This window comes from Myodes glareolus, chromosome 21 (genome assembly GCF_982192425.1).
Source record: "Myodes glareolus chromosome 21, mMyoGla1.1, whole genome shotgun sequence".
NCBI classification, from domain to species: domain Eukaryota; kingdom Metazoa; phylum Chordata; class Mammalia; order Rodentia; family Cricetidae; genus Myodes; species Myodes glareolus.
In genome coordinates, this window is record NC_142046.1 from 16,512,548 (window position 1) to 16,526,498 (window position 13,951).

The window sequence follows — 13,951 nt, forward strand, 5'->3', positions numbered from 1 at the left end:
CTCAACCCTTGACACTGAGCTCTCCCTCACAGTTTCCATCCCAGACCCCCAGATAGCTTGGGGAGCCCTACTCTCTTGAATACCATCAATAAAGTTCACTGCATCCCCTCTTAAAAAAAAAAAAGAATTGTAGATCAATAGTCATCTATGTCTGTCATATTTATGGTTAGACTAATCAGGTTCTTTAGATACATAGAGATTATATATAAATAGTCTTCAACCTCTTCGAAGAGCTGTAGAAAATGGCATTTAATTTAATCTTAGAGTTCTGTGTAGTGAGACACAATCACTCCTGGCAATACCGATCTATTCCCGAGAGATTGTTGAGCACCAAAGACACTCCACTTGGAGCTTGTCTTCTTGACAAAACTGGCCTCTGGGCAAGGAACTGCCCATACCTCAACTACTGACAAATACACGGTATCCGGAAATGGATAAAAAGAACTGTCAAATCTTGCCAAGACAGGGTAAGACGGTTTTGAAAAATCTCTTACCTGTTAAAATCCTGAAATGGATAAAATCTGGAAATGGATAAACAGAATTGTTAAATCTTGCCAAGACATGGTAAGATGGTTTTGAAAAATCTCTTGCCTGTTAAAAATAATCTGTCAGTTATTCTAGGCCTTAGTCAAAGTTGATTGCTTCAATGCTGCAAACAGGTCTTTGGTGATTGCCCAGGTAGCCAGTTGTCTCTGTGATTTGTTGCATGTTTTGGAAGTTCTTTGATTGCACTTCCTAATTACTCAGGTAACATTATTTCCCTTCTCGGATCTTCTATGGGGTTGAAGACTAGATAAATGTAGCTACTTTCCTCTCATGACTTGGCCAAGTTATTTATTATACAAGACTTTAGCTAGTTAGAATAGGATATTTGTACTTATTGTATATAATTGTGTAGGTTTGTACTTACTGTATATAATTTCGTAGTAGGCTTAGAACTCTCTTACTTAAAACCAAAGGGGGAGGTGCTGCGGGAGTACGTTCCACAGCTTCAGCCAATAGTGGCTGAAACACAAGCCCACAGTGTTGCGGGAGCGCTTTCTGCTCCGTTAGCCAATAGCCGCTGAAATACCAGCCCACTGGGGCGTGGTATATTTCTCTTTAAAAGAAGAGCAGCAAGCTCGGCTCGGCCTCTTGGTTCCGGCGCTTCGTTCCGGCTCCTGCTCCCGGCTCCTGCTCCAGCTACTAGGCTCCCTTCCTGATGGTTTATGGTGTATGTAAGTTTTACCCCCCCAAAATAAATACCCCCTTAAAACATAATTGGTGTGGGATTGATTCGCCGTTAAATTATACATTAAATTTTTAAATGAGCTGCACAAACACAGTACTTTAAGAGTAGAAATATACATATAACAAAATTGATCTTAAATTTGTATCAATAAAGCAAGGTGCAAAGTATCCATCTCTATAGCATCTATCTATCATCCATCTATCATCTGTCTATCATCTATCTATCTATCTATTTATCTATCTCAATTTACCTCTTCCTTCCATAATCCACTTATTCTTATACCCTTTCAATACCCATTAAATAAACTCTATACCCAAGCTTTCTCAGCATGATTTATCTGTCTGTCTTCCACCTGCCAGAATTTATGTTATGATCTACTGGTCCTTCCTGTCACCTGGGTACCCTGTCCCTTTAAAAGACAAGCCCTGCCCACTCCCAACCCTCCCTTTCAGTCAAGGCAAGCTGATCTCCTGCCTCCAGCCTGCACTCTCTTTCTGTCCCTCTTCTAAAGAGATTGCTGCTGCCTCTCTCTTCTCTTCCTCTCCTTCTGCTTCTCTTCTCTCCCTTCTTTCTCTCCTCCCCCCTCTCTCCTTCCCCTTTCCTTCCATAACCCACTAAATAAACTCTATACCCAAAGTCTCTCTGCATGGCGTATCTGCCTGTCTCTTCTCTCACCTGCAGTGATCTCCCACACACCAAGGGGACCCGCCAACCTGTAGAGGCCTCTGGCCTTCCATGATCTCCCACCTGCTGCTTTAAAAAGAATAAACACTGGTACCCCTCCAAGACCTGGGGTGTACCTCCATGTCCCCTTGTGGGACCGCTGCCACCGGCCTCCACCCACCACCATATCTTTAAAGAAATAACAGTTGCACCACCGTGAATCTTTCAAATAGCAGTGAACAAGTATTTTATGAGGCCTATGTTTATACTGAGCTTAGATAAATACATGTGCTGTACTGGTTTAGGTTTACAGAGGTGCCTAACAAACATGGTAACCTCATAGGAAACTTACTGTCGGCTGAGAAGAAGAAATACTGTCGTGAGCACTACTGAGTGGGCCTTCTGGCCTTACTTGGAGGTCTGCAAGTAAATGACACTCAGGATTGCAGTTCTCTGCTTTGTCCGAACTAAGTTTATTGTATAGGCATTTCAAGATCTTATAATTGTTCTGGCACAACCAATAAGCAAGTATCACTATCACAAACAAAAATACATTATCACACAAGCACATATCTAATAAGGCATTGGGGTATAGGACCTGCGGGCGGTTTGTGGCTCTCGACGTAGACCTCTGGATCAGCAAGTCTTGATCCACAGGCAAGAGCTAGTTCTCTGGCTCTTGGAAGATTTCTGGTTCAGTGTCTCGTTGATTAATTGATTCATTGATTGATTCGCGATACTGTAGAAGTTCTCTGGCGCCTCTCCGACAGAGTCTCTAGCAGATCATCTTGAGAATGTCTTCTGGTCGTTTTTGCTCAATATTTATACCCCTTTTAAGCATTCTCTCACTCTTTCTTTCATCACACTTTTGATTAGCACTCCTGTCTGTCACTCTTAGCATCACTGCACACATTTCTGCTAGTGCCGTTTCTCCTGGGCTTGTCCTAGACTTGTCCTTACAGGCTCATAACAAATACACACAAAGGAACTGAGCGGGCATGACTGTTCCTAGGCATGCTGGAGGAGAAGGCTGATTGTAGGGCCGGGGATATCTGGGAGAGTCCAGAGTGGACATGACCAGGCTGAACTGGACCGTGTGGGGAGGGAGAGAGGGATCTAGGTGAACCAGGTGTAGCAGCCAGGAGGCCAAAGGAAGTTCTTTACTTCCAACCATTATCACCTTGGACTCTGGCCATCAATGAATTTAAATGGAGGCTGGAGTCTCAGTAGTTTACCCTTAGACAATGCCTGGCTGCAGGAGAAACCACAGGCTGAGACTGCCTAACTCCCACCCAAAGCAGACCATTCAAAGAAAATGCCTGGCATTCCAAGAGCTGTAGATAGAGACACCTGCCAGTGTGCCTCAACAGGACACCCCTAGACAAATGTCAGCCCATCAGGGGCCCTAACCTCAGAAACCCCTCACCCCCACCTCTATTACTATAAAAACCCTATTCTAATTGAGCTCAAGGCTCTCTGGTTATTCCAATACGTTGGACACGGGGAGACCGAGTTTGCAAACTTGATTAAAATAAAGGCTCTTTGCTTTTACATATGGGACTCGGTCTCCTTTGTTGGCTTTTGTGGGGACCCTGCAAATTTGAGTATAACAAGCTAGCTTCCTGAATGTGTGGATGCCAAAGGCCCATGGTGAAAACCTCAAGCGGACCAGATAAAGGTGAGTAACAAGACAGCATGATCTGGGGGCTAGCAAGGGACAATGGCAGCGTCAAGGGTTCCAATTACCCCGTCTAGGAGAGCCGCAGGTAAATGGTGTGTGATTATCTCCCTGGTTGGGCCGGAAGGATGTAACAGTATGTCTCCTCTCCAACTGACTTGTCCAATAGTAACCTGTGTGTGCACATGTGTCCATATGAAGACGGACGCTAAAAAAGAAATCCCACACTAGCTCAGAATTGAGTATAATAAAGGGTTATTTGTTTAGGGGTAGACTCACAGATCACAGTCCTCTGCTCAAACTGGGAACAGCAACGGAAATCCTCAGCCAGAAGAGAGGCCAGATGCGCACTTTACATCAGCATTTATAGTCTAAGAGGCCATGCCAAGTAGGCGGGTAACTTAAAGGCTAGGGCTGTAGGATATCCTACAGCATCCATACATCTGTGCACAGCTGTATATGGGTATATGTGTACATGTGTGTTTGCATGTATAAGCACATGCAAATTAAGGTGGAGCATTTCCCTCAGTCACTCTCTCCCTTTTGTTTGTTTTTCGAGGCAGGGTTTCTCTGTGTAGCCCTGGCTGTCCTGGAACTTGCTCTGTAGACCAGGCTGGTCTCAAATTCACAGAGATCCACCTGCCTCTGCCCCTGTCGAGTGTGAGTGCTGTGTGCCACTACTGCCTGGTCTACCTTAATTTTTTTACTATTATTATTATTATTATTTGGTTTTTCAAGACAGGGTTTCTCTGTAGTTTTAGAGCCTGTCCTGGAACTACCTCTTGTAGACCAGACTGGCCTCGAACTCACATAGATCCGCCTGCCTCTGCCTCCCGAGTGCTGGGATTAAAGGCGTGCACCACCACTGCCCGGCTATTTCATTATTTTTTGTGTAGTAGTGTTTTGCATACATGTATGTATGTGCACATGAGTTCAGGGCCTGAGGAATCCAGGAGAGGACACCAGATCTCCTAGAACTGGAGTTGCAAACAGTTGTGAGCTGCCATGTGTGTGCTGGGGAATTAAACCCAGGTCCTCTGCAAAAGGAACCAGTGCTCTTAACTACTGAGCCATCTCTCCAGTCCCTCTACCTTATTCTTTTGAGATTTATTGTGTATGAGTGTTTGGCCTTCATGTATGTTTGTGTCCCACATATGTGTAGTACATGAGGAGGCCAGGAGAATGTGTCAGATACCCTGTAATCTCCCACCCATACTTCTGGTTTTTTGAGACAGGGTTTCTCTGTGCAGCTTTGGAGCCTATCCTGGTACTTGCTCTGTAGACCAGGCTGGCCTTGAACTCACAGAGATCTACCTGCCTCTGCCTGTTGAGTGCTGGGATTAAAGGCATGTACCACCACCGCCCAGCCTACCCACACTTCTGTATGTGATACTAAGAAGCTCGCTGGTTCACTAAGCAAGACTTGAGGAATCCTTTCTTTGGTCTTTCTTTGCGGGTGCCCTAGCTAGGGCGAAGATATTTCACACACACACACACACACACACACACACACACACACACACACACCCCAGGGCTGATCTGCCTTTGGTGTACCCACTGCTATTTCCTGCCATCTAACCCTGCCCGCTCTGTACTTCCTCCCAGCAGTCAGCTTTCAGTTTCCTGGGACGGCAGAGCTAGTCCTAGTTTTACTTCCCACACAAGGGAACAAATTAAATGTTGACACAGCAGGAGACCTAGATGAACAAAATCCTTGAAACACAAACTGTCAAAATGGAATGGAAAGAAACAGGAAATCTGTGAGGCGGTGGAGCAGAGGGACTGATTCAGGAAACAAAAACCCATCAATCACCAGATGTCCAGGACTAAAACACTCACAGTCGGGTTTTGTCGACTTGATTCAAACCTAGACATACCTGGCAAGATGGAAACTGAAGAATTGCCTCCATCAGGCCAGCTTGTGAGCATGTCTGTGGGGCATGTTCTTGATTGCTGATTGATGTAAGAGAGCCGAGCCCACTGTGAGCAATACCATCCTTGGGCAAGTGGGCCTGGGTTGTACTAAAAACAGTGGCTGAGCCAGCCAGGAACAGCAAGCCAGCAAGCATATCCCTCCCCGGTCTCTACCTTAGTCCCTGCCTCAGCGTCCATTGCTGAGAGACTGTAAGCCGTAAGCTGAGATACTGGACCCCACAAGTTGGTTTTGGTCCGTGTTTCCTCCCAGCAGCAGAAAGCAAACCAGGACAAACACACTTCTCAAACTGTTCTCTGAAGGTAGGAAGGGGAAAAGGTCCACAGTGACACACTGTGAAAACTGCAGTAACTACATATGCCACGGTGAGAAAAAGGGCGCAGAGCCGCAAAGGAAGATGGAAAGGAGGGCTTGTATCTGGGAAGGAGATAACCAGCTAGACAGATAGGAGGGGCAGCCAGCGCTCTAGGCCAGCAAGAAAAGCCCCTCCCCCCACATCCTGAGATGAGGTATGCTGACTGCACCCTCCTTTCTTATCTTCTTGTTTGGAATGTAGGTGACTGTAAGAGAGGAAATCAGAAGTAAATAGGAGACCACAGGAGACCACACTAGACCACCTTATAAACCAGGAGCTAAATATGAGGTAATCGCACCTTGCTGGCTGGGATAGAGTTAAACTCTCTCCCTGTACGAGCTGATAAGTGTGAGAACAAAGAGCTTGCTGTAATTAACAACACTGGCCGACACCTGCAAGGTCAGAGCACGGTAATGCTGGCCTGGCCGTGTGACCAGCAGCTAGCTCACCACCAAGGTCAAAGCTGGAGGCAGAGATGGGCAGCAGAGGCTTCAACCCACCCCTAACTGTGTGGCCAGTGCACAAGCACCACAAAATTACCCCCTCCACTGGCTGTGTCACCCCAACAGTGTGGGCTCTTCATTGGTTCTGCCCATGACAGAGAATTTGTCAGTCTTAGCAGAGAACTAGCCCAGCTCTTGCCCAAATTCTGCCATGATCCCATTAAAAAATTTAAAAAGTAATTTGATGACTTTTTCCTCTCTTAGAAACCCCACTCAGGAGTTCTCTCTCTGTCTCTCTGTCTGTCTATCTATCTGTCTGTCTGTCTCTCTTTCTCTTTCTCTCTCTCTCTCTCTCTCTCTCTCTCTCACACACACACACACACACACACACACACACACTTTTCCTTAATCTTACTTCTCTGTAAATCTTTTTAATAAAGTTTAGTTCTGCATGCTGCTGCAAGAGTCCGTGCCATTAATTTCCTTTGGCATGTGACAATGAACACAGAGCCACCGACTGTCTCAGGTTGACCTTTGTGACTATTGAGTATCTGCCACCTTGGGACCCAGGGTCAAGCACAAGCAGAACAAGAGAGGCTGCATTGTGCACAACCCTGCATTAGGAAGACACTTCCTAACTCGTCCTTGAGGCATCACGACACTGATGCTGATCTCAGGTATAGGACAAGAAAAACAGAATGTCTTCTAAATAATGCATAATTATTTTATACTCAAATCTGCCCACTTATATTTTATAGTTGAAGAGCTTAATTTATTTAAAATTTAATGTAATTATTAATAAGATCTGTTGAAATTTTTTTGAAGGCCCCCCATACTTGAAAGACCCCCATGTCCACATACTATGTTAAACTCTGCTGAAAAACTTAACTGAGCCATAGAAAGAGCCCCCAGGCTCAGCTAATGACTCTGTGATATTTAGCTGGGCCATAGAAGGAAAGTTCCCCAGCCCAGCCAATGCTAAAACAGGATATCTATGGGTTGCAGACTCGCTGACTAGGCTGAGGAGAGGGAGTACCCCACCCCCAAGGCATTCTATTGAAACTGTCAACTTGCTGCAGGGTTCTCTATCTAGTTTTGTGGATTTTCGGGGAAATTCGGGAATAGACATGGGGCCATTCTCAGGGTGAGCTAAGCCCGCCAATTGGAGAACCAATGAAATGCTTGTTGCTATGCAGCCTCTTATGTAACTCTTAGATCCCTATAAATACATAATGTGCCTTCAGCCCGGCAAGCTCAGTAGCTTGGTTGCTGTAGCATCCATAGGCATCTGTGTATATTCATTAAACTGCCTCTTGTTCTTGCATCCAGTGGACTGGTTCTTGAGCAGAGGGCTCCAAGTGAGACCCCCTTGACTTCTGGGGTCTTTCTTCCTTTCTTTTTTTTTTTTTTTTTTTGGTCTTTTGAACTTTGCTCAATTCTTCCATTACTGCCTTCATTTTGTTAAATATTTTATTCTAGATTATCATTTTGTTTTTAAGGTTTATTTATTTTTATGTGTATGAATGTTGGCCTGTATGTGTGTCCATGTACCATGTGCATGCAGTGCCCAATGAGGCCAAAAGAGGGTGCCCTGGAACTGGAGGCACATGAGGTTGTGATCATGATGAGGGTGTTGGGAACAGACTGCAGGTCCTTTGCAAGAACAGTGTTTTTTTTTTATAAATTTTATTTATTTATATTTTATGGATGAATGCTATGTATGTATGCCTACAGGCCAGAAGAGGACATCAGATCCCATTAGAGATGACTGTGAGTCACCTTGTGGGTGCTGGGAATTGAACTCAGGACCTCTGGAAGAGCAGCCAGTACTCTTAACCACTGAGCCATCTCTCCAGTCCTCTTTTCTATGTTGTCATTGGTATGTAGTGTGTGCATGTGTGTGCATGTTCATGTGTTTAGTGGGTTCATGTGTATGCGGGCATGGGTGTGGAGGCCCAAAGTGGATGCTCAACTGCTCTCCGCTTTACTTACTAAGGCAGGGTTTTTCAGTGACTCTGGAGCTTACCAATTCCAGCTAGTCTAGCAAGCCAGATTGCTCTGGAGATCTCCTCTTCTGCCCTTTGAATGCAGAACTTGCAGGCAGCCAACACACCTACATGTAGTTTCACCTGAGTTCTGAGGATCCAAATTCTAAGTCATCATGTTAAGTGGCCAGGGCTTTAACGACTGAGCCTCCTGTCCAGCTCCTCCATGGTTTTAGAAGATCCTTAATTCTTTTGTTTTTGCTTGGTCTTTAAGAGATAACATCTCACGTTGGTGAAACTGACCTTGGGCTTGCTAGGCAGTCAAGGATGAACTTGAACTCCTGGTCTTACCTGCCAACCTCATCATTGCTGGCATGACAGGAGTGTGTCACCATCCCAGGCTAATTTTTTTTTTCTTTTCGATCAAAGTCTCGCTATGTGGTCCAGGTTGCCCTTGCATTCAAGATTCTCTTGTCTCAGATCAATAATTTTTTGAGACATTTTTTTGCTTGGATAGTTTTTAATAGGTTTTCTGTCCCCCTCCCTCCCCACCATAGGTTTCACCACCAATGCAGTAAGCCAGATCAAGCTGACTTGAACTCCCAGGCAGGTTCTCCAGTCCCAGAGATCAAGACTAGAGAAGTTACTCCCACAAACGAAAGCAGGGAGATTTCACAGGTTGTAGGCAAGGGATGCTAATGTGTCAGCCACTAGTTGGGTTTGTGCTCAAGTATGATCCAAAGCTGAGTGCTTTAGGTGGGGACTTGGGCAGCTGGCAACTTCAGGAGAGGAAACTGCAGTGGCTGCCAAAAATGCAGAGCTGGGCATTTTGGTGCCTTTCCTTTGCTGGGAGACTGAGTGGGTCGGGTTTGGAGAGCGAGACAAGAATGGGGCTTCCGGATCATACAGCAGTGAGTTGGAGGTTCCAACTGAACATCTTTGGGACAAGGCTCCATGTAGCCCAGGTGCCACCATGTCAAACTTTGTCTTTTGTTGCTTTGATTAGAGTGTGGTCATTCTCAGAAGATGGCTACTTAACTTTTCCTGGTCACTGTCTTCTTGAGTTCGAGGGCCTTTGGGGCAGACTCTTATACCAGGAGTCACACAGAGGCAAACTAGAGACAAGAATAGTTTGAGGAAATGATCTTTGTTCCTGAGATTTGCAGAACTGAAAAGCACATTAATGTTAGGCATTGAGTGAGGAATGGCCTGCACTTTCCCCACTGCTGTCTCCAGAGGATACTCCCCTAACTCAGTCTCCAGCAGTTGGTCTGTAGAGAGGTAGGAGACCCAGCAGCCAGCTCAGCATAACAAAGCTCTTTCACCCTGCACTGATGATTGGCTTGCCTTGGGTGGGGCCTACAGTGAGGCTGTGCATGGTGACACTCTGTCCTGATCCTTGCCTTTTGGAAGCCTCTGTCCCCACTCTCCACAATACTTACAATGTGTGCCAGCAAGTGCTCTGGGGAGAGGGGGTGGGGTGGGAAGTAGAGGAGTTGGGGAATACTCCAAGAAGGTAGACTGTGGAGCTGATTGCTCCAGCTGGCCAGGAAGGCATTTCTTCTAAGGAACCTAAGGATCCACCAATGTTTTATTAGTCAGGGTTCTCTAAAGAAACAGAACTGATAATATATAAAATATCTCACACACACACACACACACATACACACACACACACACACACACACACACACACACACACACGGTTTACGAGGTGTGGTCCAGGCAGTTCAACAGTGGCTGTCTCACAACTGAAAGGGTGAGAATCGGTAGTTGTTCTGCCCAGGATACTGAATGTCTGCAGTCCCAATCTGGTGCTGGAGTACTGGAAGGTTCCTGGTCTTCAGTCTATGTTGGATTCCTGAAGATGCTGGATTTGATATTGGCTGTAGCAACAGGATAGATGGATGGATGGACAGACAGACAGACAGACAGAGAGAATGAACTTGCCATCAAGAGTGAATACAGCAGGCAAGAAGAAAAGTACCCTCCTCTATATCCTTTTATATGGCTGCCACCAGAAGGTGTGGCCTAGATCTCCAATAATAGAATTAAGAAAATTTCTCTCAGAAGTGCCTAGCAGCTTGGATTTTAATTGATTCCAAATACAGTCAAGTTGATGGCTAGTAAGTATGTTATCGAGGGCTGAAGAGATGGCTCGGCAGTTGAGAGCCCTATTTGCTCCTCCAAAGGTCCTGAGTTCAATTCCCAGCAACTACATGATAGCTCACAACTATCTGTATTGAGATCCGGTGCCCTCTTCTGGCATGCAGGCAGAACATTGTTTACATAATAAACAAATAAATCTTAAAAAAAATAAGTATGTCATCTAAAAGTTGATTTTGGGGCCAGGTGGTGGCCTTTAATCCCAGCATTCAGGTGGCAGAGGCAGGTGGATCTTAGTGAGTTCAAGGCCAGCCTGGTCTACAGAACTAGTTTCAGGACAGCCAAACTACACAGAGAAACCTTGTCTCAACTGCTCTCCCCCACCAAAAAAGGAAGCAGAGCGATGGCAAGTCCTGTGGGTGGGCATGAACTCGGCTTCAATTTTGTAGAGAAACCAAATTAAGGGGCTGACCTTCTACAAATAAGGAGAGCCCTTTTCATGGCTAGCTTTGTAGAGTTCCCAACAAAGGAAGAAATCTCAACTGAAGGATTGCCTGTGGGTATATCTGTAAGTAATTTCTTATCTTCATTGTGAACCATCTCTAGGCAGTAGTCCTGTTGATATGTGTCAGAGCTAAGGGTGGCCAGCTAGGAGTCCATGTTCTTCCTAAGGATGAACAAAGAACTGACCATCAGAGGGGAAGATGTAAAAACTCAGAAAGCTGGAAACAGAGTTCACTGAAGCAGAAAGCAAGTAATAAAGTAGAACAAGATTTTTAAAAAAAAGATTCTTAGGTTCATTGATTTATTTAGGCATTTTCTTAAAGCACTGCTTGTACTGCCTGTTTGCCAAGCGTGACTTCACTTGCTACCTGAAACACAATAACCGGGAGAGGCAGCTGAAACAATGGGTTGTTGCCCTTGACCACCAGCAGACTACCACATATGCTTCTGTGAATCCACCCCCCCTCCCCCCAGGGTTTCTCTCTGTGTAGCTTTGGAGCCTGTCCTGGAACTCACTCTGTAGACCAGGCTGTCTTTGAACTCACAGAGATCTGCTTGCCTCCACCTCCTGAGTGCTGGGATTAAAGGTGTGCGCCACCGCCACCCGGCACTTCTGTGCAATATTGCTTGCTAGCTTGCCGTGCCTCGTGGTTTAGAGTATAGAATGAGAATGGCAACTAGACCTGATAGCAAGGCCTTTCAGGAGGCGTCTTGACTTTGGCCCACATGTGACACGGCCCCGCTTCTGCTCTTATCACTGTTGGGAGTGCTTGCTCTAGAGATTCCTGCAACAAGAACAAAAAAGCACCTGTAGGGATAGGGTTAGTCTTCAAAGTTGGTGGATTGCCAAGTGGTTTCTGAGTGGGTCTCTTCAAAGGTTCCCTGGACCATTTCTTCCTTTGATCCTCTCCCACTTCATTTCAGATGCTGGGCCCAGACAGAACACACCCCCAGGCAGATGCTATTGTTAGAAAAACCACTTCATTGTCCAGAGAATGGTTCTGGTTGATTGATAGCCTTGTTAAGGGCACTCTAGATGTTGTGTGAGCAGCTTAGCTCCTTCCCAGGTGGGAATGCTACCTTTCTTTCTCTGGCCATTTTCCTCACTGCCCTCCTCTCCTCTCCAACCCCCCCCCCCACTGTACTAATTCTTCCAGTCCTGAGTGTAGGTAGAGGATCACGGAAGCTACTCCTTGCAGAGTTGACTTCTTGCAGAGTTGACTATGTGTGCGTGCACATGTGCGCGTTAACTGATAAGAAATAAAGCTTGTTTACAGTGTGGCCCTGGTCACTGACAGTGATCGCTCAGCACAGGGTCAAAATCTAAGACTGCGAGGTGTGGGCTGCAGAATTCGGGTATGGAGATCCACCTAGGCTTAGGTGGAGATCTTGATCCCTGGAATAAAGTGGGAGTTAATGGTTGATGGCTTCAACTAAGTGACGCTAACATGACATCAGAGGCAGGCTGCCCAGTCATAGCAAGAGCCTTTGGGAAGGTCCTGTATCTGTTAGAGACTTGCTGACATCACTGCAGAGAAACTAGCAGCCAAGGTATAGAGTCTTCCAGAATACCCAGCTCGTGGGGTGCAGGAAGCAGACAGAAGAGCTCTGAACAGTAATTTAAGTATGAATACACAAAGGGAAACCAGCCACAGGTCACTGTTGTGAGGAGGCCGCTTGTTCATGGCCCGGCTGCCCAGACTCCCGAAATAATCACACAGAAACCATATTATTTGAATCACTGCTTGGCCCATTAGCTCTAGCTTCTTATTTGCTAACTCTTACATCTTAATTTAACCCATCTCCACTAATCTGTGCATCACCACGGTAGCTCCATGGCTTCTCCCTGACTCCTTCTTCCTCCCAGCATTCGTTTGAGTTTTCCTCATCTAGCTCTGTTCTACCCTACCAGGTCAAGCCAGTTTCTTTTCACTCATTAATCAATAAAAACAACATATAGACAGAAGGACCTCACACACCAGGTCACAGACAGCTGTTTAGATTGAAGCAGGCAAAGGGACTTGAAGAATTGAATGGAGAGAGGCTGGGAAGCATTTTAGGAAATAAACAATGTGGCATGCATGTCTACCTATATTAGTGGTCACACACACCCCTCAGGCCTTCAACTTCTGCTGCTGCTGGTGTGGTGTGGCATCGAGGTATCCCAGGCTGACTGGAACCTGTTTCTACAGTCTGCAAGTTCATGGAAGCTATGTTGACAAACAGCTGAGAAGTGTAGTGAGAGGAAGATGTCTGAGAAGGCTCCAGACCTGTCACTCTGGCTTCCTGAGGGTGGTCACTGATCTGGCACTGAGGCTCAATCAGCTTATTCTTTACTTCCTCTGAACTTGACATTTCCTCCTCCATACTTGATTACTGTCATGAAATCTGCACGGAGTGAGAACTAAACCAGCTCTTAGGTTTAGGGAGCTCTTAGGACAGCTCCCTTCCTTTCTGTTCACTCTATCACAGACAACAGTCTGTCCAAATGGGCCCCCAAACCCCTGTTCCACCACCCACCAACAAAGGAGCAGCTGGTGGGTGGGTAAGGCAGGCGGAGGGTGGTGGCGAAGGTGAGATCTATGTAGTTTCCTCTGGCAGTATTGGAGAAAGGCAAGGAAATGTTATTAAACATTTGGGTGCTGGCAAGACGGCTCTTCCAGAGGTCCTGAGTTCAATTCCCAGCAACCACATGGGGGCTTATAACCATCTGTAATGAGATCTGGTGTCCTCTTCTGGCCCACAGGGATATATGCAGGCAGAATATTGTATATATAATAAATAAATCTTTAATAAAAAAAATCAAACATTTACAGAACACACCAGCTTCCTGGGCACCACTGCTCCAGCCATTACTCACTCTGTGTCACTTCTTCAGAGCCCATCAGCCCATTCTGCTACTGATGCACGGCCTTCTCAGTTACACCCAACTTCAAAGCTGAGCCAATCCTAGCTTGCTGGCCACGCTGACAGCTCTGCATGACATTGGACCTGCGGAATAGCAGCCAGGGCCACCCCAGGAACAGACAAGACCATTGCTGCTTCCTCAGAGG